Here is a 13,852-nt window from a genome sequence, read left to right on the forward strand (position 1 = left end):
TCACAATAGCCCAAAGCTCAAAACAACTCAAATGTTCATCAGCTGATGAATGTATAAACAAAACGTGATATATAACCATACATGGAAAAGTATTTGGCCACAAAAAAAAAAAAAAAAAGAAATGAAGTGCTAATGTATGCTACAATGTGGGATAACCTTGAAAACATTAGGCTAAGTGAAAGAATCCAGGTGCAAAAGGCCATTTATGGTTAAGATTCCATTTTTGCAAAAGGTCCAGAAAAAGGAAATCTACAGAAACAAAGAACAGTGGTTTCATAGGGCTGGGAGGGAGACAGAGGGACAGTGGGTAATAGAAGAAGAGGGAGTTTCTCTTTGAGGTGATGAAAATACGCTAAAATTCACTGTTGTGATAGTTCACATACCTATAAATATACTCAAAACCATGTAATTGTACACTTTAAATGGGTGGGAGGCAAGTATGTGGATTGTATTTCAATCAAACTATTTAAAAAACTGCAAATAGAGCAGTGGCCAAGCTCATGCCTGTGAAATGTGTTAAAGATGCAAATAATCTTCTACTTCCTTGAATTGCTAATTATTTTATATTCATTTAGTGGTAAATGGCCTAAAAGTTAATAGCCCAAACTTTCAATTAATCTCAGACCCCTTTTCCTCACACTTCTGACAAAAGTCAGTTTGCTGGTCTCCAAATGCTAGTGGATCTGTCTCCAAAACATCTACTAATGCAACACCATCTCCTTTCCACCTACACTGCAAAGACTTTTCTGGTCCTCACATTAAAAAAAAAAAAAAAAAAGATTTTATTTATTTAATTGAGAGAAAGAGAGCACAAGCAGGGCAGAGGGAGAGGGAGAAGCAGATTCCCCAATGAGCAGGAAGCCAGCGATGGGGCTGGATCCCAGGATCCTGGGACCATGGCCCAAGCCAAAGCCACCCAGGCACCCCATCCTCATTTTTTTAAATCTACATAGGCCATCTAGTGGGTGTGTCTTTCTGGCTCTAATCTTTCTCCTTCACTCAACCATAGCCTCTAATTAATCTTTCTAAAGCCCAAATCCTAGTATGAGTTACCACTACTCTTTTTTCATAAAGCCTTCAATGGCTCTTTCTGTTTTTCCTAGGGATGAAACTCAAACTCTTTACATGTTATCCATTCATATATCTAAGAACTGGAAAAAAAGAATAATAAGCAAAAACAGACAAGGGCCTTGTAACTCATGGAACTTAACACTCATCTGAATAATGTCAATGACTATCTCTGCAACTATTCATGCACATAAAGGTAAAATGGTAATTGTGGTAAGTACACAATGAAAGGCAATACATACAGTATATTATATAAGAGCTTATAATTGTGTGTACGTGAGCATGTGAGTGAATGTGTGAGTTTAGAGCAAGAGAGGGAGAGACAGACAGATCTAGCCAGGAAGATGAACAAAGGCTTCCCTGAGCAAGTACCATTCATGTTAAGACCTGAAGTGTAGGTAGGAAGTAAACTGGGAAAGTGTTCAGGGTACAGAGAACAGCACGTGTAAAGCCAGAAAAGATAGGAGCACAACTAGTATATAAAGGACCGAAAGGCAGTCCATGAGAGGAAAAGGTACAGGAGGAAGGGTAGTGAGAAATGAGACTCAAGACTAAAAAGGCTAGATCCTATAGCATGCAGACTTTAGAGATTACATTAAAGAATCTTTATATATATATACACACAACCACATCTATTTAGTAAAACTGGGGACTTGTGGGAGGGACAGAGAGGAAGGGGGGTTAAGGGGAAGGTTTAACTCATTTTCACATAAGGTAACATGTCACAAAGCAACCAGTGCTTCTATGTTAGTGTAAAAAATCTGAACTTCTGGAACATTTGGGTAGCTCACTTGTTTGAGCATTTGACTCTTGATTTCAGCTCAGGTCATGATCTCAGAGTTCTGGGATGGAGCTCTGCTTGAGATTCTTTCCCTCTTCCTCTCTCTCCCCTCTGCCCCTCCCCCCCACTCCCTGACTCATGGGTGTGTGAGTGCGCATGGGCATGTCCCCTCTCTCAAATAAATAAATAAAATCTTTAAAAAAGATATGAACTTCTATATTAGTGTAAAAAAGATTCAAGAGTACTATTACTATGTAGATTCTCCATGGGGGGATCCCTGGGTGGCGCAGCGGTTTGGCGCCTGCCTTTGACCCAGGGCGCGATCCTGGAGACCCGGGATCGAATCCCACGTCGGGCTCCCGGTGCATGGAGCCTGCTTCTCCCTCTGCCTGTGCCTCTGCCCCTCTCTCTCTCTCTCTCTGTGACTATCATAAATAAATAAAAATTAAAAAAAAAAAAAAAAAAGATTCTCCATGGGAAAAAGAGGAGGGTGGAGGATAAATTATTTACATTATACTTGAGAGTTTATATTGTCTCTGTTATCTTTATCTTTCTTTGAGAGATGCACAAAGTAGTAGCTCTTCAAATGTTTTATAACTGGAAAAGAATCTAACAAAAATCACAAATTGAGATTATTAGAAGCACCTGCACTTTCATCGACCTCTATATAGCTAATTTTATACAATGAATGATTTATTCTAGTATTTGTTTCTTGAATCTTCAGCTACGTTTTCTAAAACTGCCTCAAAAGTGGTTCCAGACAAAGAAATGCATTTTAATATATTCTCTCTTTACTAGATTTTACTCATTTTTCACTAGAGCAGAAAGACCAAGTTTTTGGACAAAGATATAGAACACTGGGAGAAATCTCAAAATAGGTTTTTAATACAACTTACTAAACTTAAATGTTAAAGGACTGAATTGAATTATCACACAACTCAAAATACCAGTGACTATGAATCATGATGCCCTCATAATTTTGTTAGTATCTCGAGGTACATTATACACTAAAAGCAAGGCTAATGACATATATGCACATTCAAACTACTGTTGATAATCTGGATATTTTCTTTTTTTTTTTAGCTTAGGGCATCCTTGTTTCTACTTTGTACAGTGACAGATAAAGAGCTCATACCAGAAGAAGAAAAATCTCAGCTCTGTCATTTTCTTGATTGCTTAGAAATGCATTTTAGTGTTATTTTCCGCTGGGTAGTTTCACTGCAGGTCTATCTTTTAAACCATTTGCACATTTAGTGAAGATTAGCTGAATTAAAACCAGTTAAAATAATCTGCAAATCATCTTAACCAAGCCCGTTTAAAACTGTGATATGCTGGAGCCAGTAAGAGCAAATCAATGAGAACAATCAACTATCAACTTTTCCATAATGAGAAGACCTAACCTTCTCTTGCAATACTTCAGAAATAAAATGTGACCAGCTGCCACTCAGATCAAGACAAGCAATACTACTTGGATTTTTTTTCTGAGACTGAAAAATAGAGAATTTGAGAACTGAAAAATAATAAAGTTTCATCCTGTTCCCCCACCACCACCCTCAATCTCTAATACACACAACACTGGAGTATATGCTTTCCACTTTGGAGATCACTGACTTACCATAGTAGTGAGAATAAAGATGGAGAAAAATGAATAGAATTAAAGCACATTCAAGGAGGTAAGATCATTAGGACTTGGTGACAGTTTATTGGGTATGAAAGAGAGGTAAGTACTAAAGATAATTCCAACAAGGTTTTCCTAGCTTCACTAAGACAGGGAACAGTAAAAGACAATTATGTTTGTCTTCTCATGCTTTTGGTTGGGAGCTAACAGGGAGAATCACAAATTTTCCCTGGAAGATGTCTCAAAGGACTTGAAACTCAACATCTAAGAACTGTCAACTATGCAGCTGGATATATGTATCTGGAATTAAGATAAAAAATTTTATTAAGATAAAAATTTGTGGAACACATTAAGTAAAGAGGAATAGGATACAAAGGACAAAACAATCTAGGTCTAAGCATGGTATGTATAACTACGCATCCACATAAACAGTAATATGTAATTTTTTCATTCTTTTGTATTATTTTATTTCCACAACCAATGTTGGGCAGACTGAAGCAAAACACATTTCATTTGTATTCTATTATAGCATTGAGCACAATGCCTAGAAAAGTTACATTGGTAGAGGCAAAGATAGAGGAGAAAAAGGAAAAGTCAGAGAAGCAAAGTAACTCTGGATGAGCAACGTATAGTGGAAGACAAGGAAGAAATAGGTTAAAATAGTATTTAATGCTCATGAGAAGCCAAATGAAGATAAAAAATGAAAAACATTAATTGGATTTACAAAATGTGGTCATAATGAAAATCCTTATGGTGAGGTATCAGGGGTAAAAAGCAAGATCAACCAGACTAGATTGAGGAGTGTCTGAGGAAAGAATAACAAAGAGCAATGAGGAACTACTCTTTCAGGAAGTTTAACTCTAGGGAGGAGGACTGGCTAGAGAATCACATGGAATAGTGGGATCTATTTCTTTGTATGTATGTATGATGGTGTTTGTAAATTGGACAGATCAAGGATGTTTAAGTCAATGGCATGGATTCACCAAACCAGCTCTCCAAACATACTCCTAAACTCAATTTCTCACTCACCACAAGCCATATGTGAACTGATCTTTCAGATCTGCTAATGAGTGTGAAATCTTCCTATTGTGCTCCTTATTTTCCCATGTGCTTCTAGCATCTTATAGTTCTTCTAAGCCCAGTTGGTATCATCATCTTAGGATGCCATCTCCAAATTCCCTACGTATCAAAATTTATTCCCTTCTCCGTCCTCTCAGTGGACTTCGTTCATATGGTTGGCACACCCAGAGAATAAATACCTATTAAAGCTTTGTATAAAGCCATGAACTATATTCACACACAAAGGTATATTCACTGAAAGTCAGAGTGAGATGGGGTATAAAAAAGCAAAACCCAACTTGTAAAAGCAACCCAATCAAAGTAATGATCACTAAGTAGCTAACTGATGTGTTTCAGAAAAACCAAAAATCTAACCACATTACTTGAGTATTTATATCCAAATTCAGTAAACAAACATTTACTGAACAGCTATATGCGCCAGTAACTATTCTAGGCATTGGCACATACTATCCTAATTGTTTTTTAAAATACCAATCTTAGTTAGAATAGGGGTAACATCCAAATGACTTAATGCTATACCTCTGAAGCACCTAGAACACGGCCAGTTGTTGTTTCAAACATACACTGAATATGTGCAAGGGCAGTTAAAAGCTTTAGTAGGCTTCAAACTGTCACTGGAAAATCTACCAACCTATCTCCCAACTATACCCACCTAATCTGCTTTCCCTCTATGACAGAAAATGACTTAACTGTGCTCTATTCTAAAGTCAATATTCTCTACTTGAGCACTGAATCTCAACTTCTCTTTTGGAGATTTCCTAAAGTTACCCTCTGTTTTTCCCATGTATCATTTGTTTTTCTTTTTTACTAAAACATCATGATCAACATATATACATATTACAGATGTATGTATATATGGTAAAATATTCTTATCTTATGAAAATACTCACCTGACAACATCACTATACCCTTCTTGGCACCATCACATTTCTCTGTTCCCTTTTACAGACAATGCCTCAAAAGAAAATCTTCGTTTACATGTTCACCGTCTCCAGTATCTTTTGTGCCTCTGCAATCATTCTTTGGCCCTCAGCTTTCTAATTAAAAGTGTATCATCAATAAAGAATACATTGTTAAATATGATACCTGGAACATATTAAGAACTTATTAAGTAAATGTTTGACAAATAACTATCAAATTAATAGAGATGAAAGCCATAATGCCAGAGATCAAAAATATGCTAAATGGGATTAACAGCGGATTAGACACTGCAGAAGCAAAGATTACCAAAAGAGAAGATGTAACAGACTACCCTCAAATGAAACAAAAGATAAAAGACTGAAAAAATTGAACAGTTATGAACTTCAAGAGGCCTAATATACATGTAATTGGAGCCCCAAAAGTAAAGGAGAAAAGGGAAAGAGGGAATACAGAAAATTCTCTTGAGAAAATAATATGAAACATTTTTCCCAAATGTGATAATAACTATAAAACCAAAGTTCTAAGAAACTAAAAATAATTCCAAGCACAAAAAAGATGAAAAGAACCACACCAAGACACATAAAAACCAAACAGCTTAAAATCAGTGACAGAGACAAAAAGAATCTTAAAAGCAGCCAAAAGGAAAAAAGACACATTATATACAGAGAAGGAAAAAAAGGACAATAAATTATGTATCAGACACAACGCAAGCCAGAAGATAGTGGACAACATCTTTAACCTAGAACTCTATTTCTAGTAAAAAAAATATCTTAAGAAAAAAGGTCAAGTAAAAGTTTCAGACACACAAAAGCAGGAAGCATTCATCACAAGCAGACAAGTATTAAAAGATACGTTAAAAAGAAGTCCTCCAGGTAGAAGGAAAACACATCAATCAGAAATCTGGATGAACACAAAAAAATAAAGAGCCAAAGAAATGGTAATTATATTAAGAAAAACAAAATCTCTCTTCCCTTATTATTTAAATCTCTTCAAAATATAATAGACTGTTTAAATGAAAAACAGTACAAACACTGTGGGGTTTATAACTTAAATGTATGAAACAATAGAACAGATGCTGGGAAGAGAGAAACAGTGCAATGTTGAAAATTCTTATATAACAGAAAGGCATGGTATATTACTTGAAGAAGGACTTTGACAAAGACATATTCTATAAGACTTGGAGCAAACATAAAATAAAACAGTTAAATTTAATAAGCCAAAACTATAATGCAAATATAAAAAATACTCAATCCAAAAGAAAGCTAAAGAGGGGGAGGACAGATAGGACAAGTAGATATCAAAAGGTAAGATGGTAGATTTAAACCCAGGCACATCAATAACCACATTAAATGTAAATAGCCTACATATACGCCCCAAATAAATAAATGCCCCAATAAAAGAGCAGAGTATCAGGCTGGATTTTTTTTTTAAAAGGCAAATGCCACTTAAAAGAAATGTATTTTAAATGAACATAGATAAGTTAAAAATAAAGAATGGAAAAAGGTATTCAATATATACACTAATCAAAAGAAAGCTAGGCTGGTTATATTAATATCAGAAAAAGTAAATTTTATAGAGTAAAGATTATCATCAGGATTAAAAGGATCATTTTCAGAACAGTAAAGTTCTTGATTCATCTAGAACTAATAACAATCCCAAATGTTTATGCACCTTAAAAAAAGAACGCCTAGAACTATGAAGAAATGAATAACAAATTCAAAATCATAAATTCAAAATAATTGGCTATTAACTATAATTCTCAATTGATAGAACAAGTAGAATTAAAATGAGTAGGAACATAGAAGACTAATACTATAAACCAACTTGATCTAACCAACACTTACAAAATACTCCACTTACCAAACAGTAAAATACATATTCAAGTGTATACAAAACTTTTACCCCCCCCCCAAAAAAAAACAATATTATGGATCATGAAATAAGCTGTAATAAATGTAAAAAGATTCAAGTAACCCAAAGAACATTCTCTGACCACAATGGAATTAAGCCACAAGTGACAAAATATACTCGGTAATAGAAAATAGGTGGAAAATCTCCTAATATCTGAAAACTTAATGATACTCCAAAACAATACTCAGAATATAGAAGAAATCAGAAAGTACGTTGAACTGAATAAAAAAGAGAACACATTTCAGAATTTGTGGTATGCAAATAAAACATTTACTAAGAGGAAAATTCATTGCACTAATAGCTTGTATGAGAAAGTAAGAAAGATCTCAAATCAATGACCTTAGCTTCCTCTAGACTTTTTTTTTTAGGGCAGCCTGGGTGGCTCAGAGGTTTAGCACCACCTTCAGCCCAGGGCGTGATCCTGGAGACCTGGGATCCAGTGAGTCCTACGTCAGGCTCCCTACATGGAGCCTGCTCCTCCCTCTGCCTGTGTCTCTGCCTCTCTCTCTCTCTCTCTCTCTCTGTGTCTCTCAAGAATAAATAAATAAAATCTTAAAAAAAAAAAAAAAAGACTTTTTTTTTTTAAAGAAGTGTAAATTAAACCACATGAAAGCAGAATAAGAAAATAATAAAGATGACAATGGAAATCAATGCAATAAAACTGAAAAACAATGATGGAACAAAAGCAGTTTTTTAGAAGAGCAAGAAAATTGGAAAACTTCAAGGGGTGCCTGGGTGGTTCAGATGGTTAAGTGTCCAATTCCTGATTTCGGCTCAGTCATGGGAAAGGGGATCAGGCTCTGTTTTCATTGTGGGGTAGTCTGCTTGAGATTCTCTCCCTCTCCCTCTGCCCCTTCCCTATCCCCCTCTTTAAAAATAAATAAATAAACTTAAAAAAAAAAAAAAAGAAATACACGATCAACTGCAATTGCTAGGGCAATTCCATACAGAGACAAGCTTCCTTTTTTTAAGAGGTGGGGGTGAGGGTCAAAGGAAGAGGGAGATAAGTTCAAGCAGGGTCCACACCCAGCACAGAGCCCATAAGAGGGAGGGGAGGTGTTAAACTCAAGACCCTGAGATCATGACCTGAGCTGGAAATCAAGAGTCTGACACTTAACTGACTAGGCCACCCACGAGCCTCCAGAAACAAGCTTTTTAAACAAATGATGATGGAAATGGGTATATTACACAAAAATTTAAACTGACCATATCGTGCCACCATATATAAAAATTACCTTAAAATGGATCATGGACCTAAATGTAAAGCCTAATACTATAAAAATAAAAACAAAACAAAACAAAAACACAAGAGACTGTGGCAAAATTTCTTATACACCAAAAATATGATCTGTAAACAAACTGATGAATTAGACTTCATCAATATTAGCAACTTCTCCTCTTCCAAAGATAAAGCTAAGACAATGAAAAGGGAAGCTAACTTACTGGGGGCAAAATGTATAAATCCTGTATCCAATAATGGACCTGCCTCCTGAAAATATAAACTCTCAAGCTCAATAAAAAGAGGACAACAATCCAGTAAGAGATGGGCAAAAGATTTTAAACAGTGCACCAAAGAAGATACACAAATGACAAGTACATAAAAAGGTGTTCAACCTTATCTGTCATAGAGAAATGCCAATCAAAACCAAATGAAGCACTCTTATGCAACTGCTAAAAGGCCTAAAATTTAAAAAGACTAACGATACCAAACACTTGTAATATGTGATTCAACTGAAACTCTCATCACTAGTAGGAATATAAAATGGTTCAATCACTTTGGAAAACTATATGAGAGTTTCTTAAAAGTTAAATGTACATTCACCCTATACTTGAAGGTATTTACTGATGAAAAATAAAAGCATGTGCCCATACAAAGACTTGTATACAAATATTCACAGTAGCTTTATTTTTTAACTACAAACCAGAAATAGCCCAAATGTCCATCAGTAGTTAAACAGGTAAACTAACTCTGGTATAATTATGAAACCAAATACTACTTAGCAATAAGAAAGAATGATTTAAACATTTGATAAGATGAATGAATCTTAAAACAATTGTGCTGAGGGGCACCTGGGTGGCTCAGTCAGTTGAGCATCTGCCTTTGACTCAAGTCATGACCTCAGGATCCTGGGATCCAGCCCCACATGGGGCTCCTTGCTCAGAGGGAAGTCGGCTTCTGTCCTTCTCTCTCTCCCTCTGCCCCTCCCCAACTCATGCTTGCTTGCGCTCTAATAAACAGTAATCGTGCTGAGTGAAAGAAACCAACCAAAAAGAGTACATGTATAATCATTCTATTTAGTTTTTGAATTGTACATGTTTAGTGACAGAAATCAAATTAGTGGTTGCCTAGGGATGGGAAGGGCAGAGATTACAAGGAAGAGAACATTACAAAGTATCAAGGAATATTTGGGGTATACCAACAAGAGGAAGGATTAAAAAATATGAATATTTCAAAAGACACAGAAAAAGCATGTGACAAAGTACAACATCCATCCATCCATCCACGATAAAAACCCTCAATAGAGCAGGCTTAGAGGAAACATACCTCAACATAAAGGCCATATTATGAAAACCCCACAGCAAACATCATCCTCAATGGGGAAATACTGAAAGCTTTTCCCTTAAGATCAGGAACAAGACAAGTCCACTCTTACCATAGTACTAGAAGTCCTAGCCACAGCAATCAGGAAAGAAGAAAGAAAAGAAAGAAAGAGAGAGAGAAAAAAAATATTCAAACTGGTAAGGAAGAAGTCAAAATTTCACTATTTGTGGATGACATTCCATATACAGAAAACTGTAAAGACTGCACCAAATAACTACTAGGATTAATAAATGAATTCAGTAAGACTGCAGGATACAAAGTCAACATACAGAAATCTGTTGCATTTTTATACACTAATAACAAAGTAGAAGGAAAAATTAAGAAAACAATCTCATTTACAGTTGCACCAAAAAATAATAAAATACCTAGTAATAAATTGTTTAAAAAAGATTTTATTTATTTATTCATGAGAGTCACAGAGAGGGAGAGAGGCAGAGACACAGGCAGAGGGAGAAGCAGGCTCCGTGCAGGGAGCCTAATGTGGGACTCGATCCCAGATCCCCAGGATCAGGTCCTGGGCCAAAGGCAGATGTTCAACCGTTGAGCCACCCAGGCATCCCCCTAGTAATAAATTTAATCAAAGAGGTAAAGATCTGTACTAGGAAAACTACAAAACGCTAATGAAAGAAATTGAAGAAAACACCAACAAATGGGAAGATAATCCATGCTCATGGATTAATACAAATATTGTTAAAATGTCTATACTATTCAAAGCAGTCTAGATTTAACACAATCCTTATCAAAATACCAATAGCATTTTTCACAGAACTAGAACAGATAAGCTGAAATTTGTAAGGAACTACAAAAGCCCCTGAATAGCAATATTTTTTTTTAAAAAAGATTTTATTTATTTATTCATGACAGACAGAGAGAGAGAGAGAAGCAGAGAGACAGGCAGAGGGAGAAGCAGGCTCCATGCAGGGAGCCTGACGTGGGACTCGATCCCGGGTCTCCAGGCTGAAGGTGGCGGCGTTAAGCCGCTGAGCCACCCGGGCTGCCCCTTGAATAGTAATCTTAAAAAAGAATAAAACTGGCGGTATCAAAATCCCATATTTCAAGATATACTACACAAAGCTATAGTAATCAAAACAGCATGGCACTGGCAAAAAGACACACTGATCACATAGATCAATGGAACAGAATAGAGAACCCAGAAATAAACCCATGATTATACAGTCAATTAATTTACAACAAAAAGTGCAAGGATATGCAATGGGGTGGGGGACGCCTGGGTGACTCAGCCAGTTGAGTGTGCAAATCTCTTGGTTTCAGGTCATGATCTCATGAGTTGGGACCAACATCTGGCTCTGTGCTCAGCAGGGAGTCTGCTTAAGAGTGGCTCCATCTGCCCCTCCCTCCACTCATGCAAAAGTTTTCTCTCTCTAGAATAAATAAATAAATCTGAAAAGAAAGAAAAGAAAAAAAAGAAAAGAAAAGAAAAGAAAAGAGAAGAGAAGAGAAGAGGAAGCCCAGGTGGCTCAGTGGTTTAGCACCACCTTCAGCCCAGGATATGATCCTGGCGACCTGGGATCGAGTCCCACATCGGGCTCCCTGTGTAGAGCCTGCTTTTCCCTCTGCTTGTGTCTCTGCCTCTCTCTTTCTCTCTGTCTCTCATGAATAAATAAATAAAATCTGTTAAAAAAAAAAGAAAAGAAAAGAAAAAAAAAGACAATCTCATCAACAAATGATGTGGGGAAAACCAGACAGCTACATGTGAAAGAATGAAACTGGACCACTTTCACACCATTTTTATTTTTATTTTATACACAAAAACCAACTCAAAATGGATTAAAAGCCCTAAATGTGAGACTTGAAACCATAAAAATCCTACAAGAGTGTACAGGCAATAATTTCTCTGACAGTGGCTATAGTAACATTTTTCCAAGTATGTAAAAATAAACTATTAGGACTATTTCAAAATAAAAGGCTTTTACATAGCAAGGAAAACAATAAAACAAAAAGACAGCCTACTGAATGGGAGAAAATATATGCAAATGATATATCCAGTAAGGGTTAGTATCCAAAATATATAAACAACTTATACAACATAACACCAAAAAATAAATTTAAAAAAATGGACAAAAGACAAGAACATGTATTTCTTCAAAGAAGACATACAGTTGGCTCACAGACACATGAAAAGATGTTCAACATCACTCATGAGAGAAATGCAAATCAAAACCACAATGAGATCTTACCTCAAACCTGTCAGAATGGCTAAAATAAAAAATACAAGACACAACAAGCACTGCTGGCAAATGTGGAGGAAAAAGTAACCCTTGTGCACTGCTGCTGGGAATGCAAACTGGTGCAGTCACTCTAGAAAACAGTGTGGAGGTTTCTCAAAAAATTAAAAATAGAACTATTCTATGATCCAATAATCACACTACTGGGTATTTACCCAAAGAATATGAAACTACCTGTTCAAAAAGATAATAAGCACCCCTATATGTACTGTAGCATTATTTGCAATTGCCAAATTATGGAAGCAACCCAAGTGTCCATCAATAGATGCAGGGATGAAGATGTAGTGTATGTATGTGTGTGTGTATATATATACACACACACACATATATACAAACATATGCATATATACACATATATGTAAAATAGTTGTAGTGACACACACGTAATATATACATATAATGGAACATTACTCAGCTATACAAAAGAATAAAATCTTGCTATCTGCAACATGGATGTGTCTAGAAAGTATAATGCTAAATGAAACAAGTCAGTCTGAGAAAGACAAAGTACCATATGATTTCACTTAAATGTAGAATTTAAGAAAACAAATAAACAAAAAAAGGAGACAAAAAACCGAGACTCTGAAATCTAGAGAACAAACAGATGGCTACCAGAAGAGAGGTGGGGGGAATGGGTGAAATGGTGAAAGCATTTAAGAGTACACTTATCATGATGACCAATGAGTAATGTACAGAATTGTTTAATCACTATACAGTACACCTGAAACTAATACAGCACTATACTAATTATAGAGGAATTAATTTTTTACAAAATTTCAAGATTTTATTTATCTGAGAGAGAGAGAGAGAAAGAGAAAGAGCACAAGCAGGGGTCAGGGCAGAGGGACAAAGAGATCCCCACTGAGCAGGAAGCCCGACAGAGGGCTCAATCCCAGGACGCCGAGATCATGACCTGAGCCAAAGTCAGATGCTTAAGGGACTGAGCCACCTAGGTACCCATCCCCCCAAAAAAATTTTTAAGAGAAATATTTGGAGTAATTGATATGTTAATTGTACTGTCATAATGGGTTTACACATAAGTCAAAATATCAAATTTAAAACATGTTCTGTTTATTGAATATAATACTCAATAAAGCTACTTAAAATAATATACTTGATAGTTTATTTTTTTTCTTTTAAAGATTTTATTTATTTATTCATGAGAGACACAGAGAGAGAGAGAGAGGCAGAGACAGAGGCAGAGGGTGAAGCAGGCTCCATGCAGGGAGCCTGATGTGGGACTCGATCCCGGGTCTCCAGGATCATACCCTGGGCTGAAGGCGGCGCTAAACCACTTAGCCACCAGGACTGCCCGATAGTTTGTTTTTTTAAGGATTTTATTTATTCATGAGAGACACAGAAAGAGAGAGGCAAAGACATAGGGAGAGGGAGAAGCAGGCTCCATGCAGGGAGCCTGATGTGGGACTTGATCCTGGAACTCCAGGATTGCGACCAGAGCCAAAGGCAGATGCTCAACCATTGAGCCACCCAGGCGTCCCTACTTGATTGTTTAAAATGTAAGGGATAATAATGTATTGTGCGGTTTATAACATACAGACAGCAACATGTATGATAAAAGCAGAAAAAATAAAAAGGAAATGAAGTTAAACTGTTACAATTAACCT

The 13,852-nt window shown here is 36.2% G+C and overlaps 1 protein-coding gene and 1 long non-coding RNA gene across 7 annotated transcripts in view; one reads left to right on the forward strand and one right to left on the reverse strand.

Moving 5' to 3' along the window:
• AFF4 (ALF transcription elongation factor 4) overlaps positions 1 to 13,852 on the reverse strand; it is a 92,928-nt gene that overhangs the window by 31,058 nt on the left and 48,018 nt on the right. The window lies entirely within an intron of this gene.
• Positions 1 to 13,852, forward strand: part of LOC140641333 (uncharacterized) — a 66,532-nt gene that overhangs the window by 5,231 nt on the left and 47,449 nt on the right. Inside the window, exons 2-3 of one of the 3 annotated variants that reach the window (XR_012037869.1) lie at positions 1,104 to 1,281; positions 5,496 to 5,795. This is a non-coding gene — a long non-coding RNA (uncharacterized lncRNA). Of the gene's footprint in view, positions 1 to 1,103; positions 1,282 to 2,932; positions 4,365 to 5,495; positions 5,796 to 13,852 lie in introns of those variants that run through there. The other 2 variants (XR_012037868.1, XR_012037867.1) reach the window with 2 other exon arrangements.

The sequence above is a fragment of the Canis lupus genome, chromosome 10, assembly GCF_048164855.1.
Source record: "Canis lupus baileyi chromosome 10, mCanLup2.hap1, whole genome shotgun sequence".
NCBI lineage: Eukaryota > Metazoa > Chordata > Mammalia > Carnivora > Canidae > Canis > Canis lupus.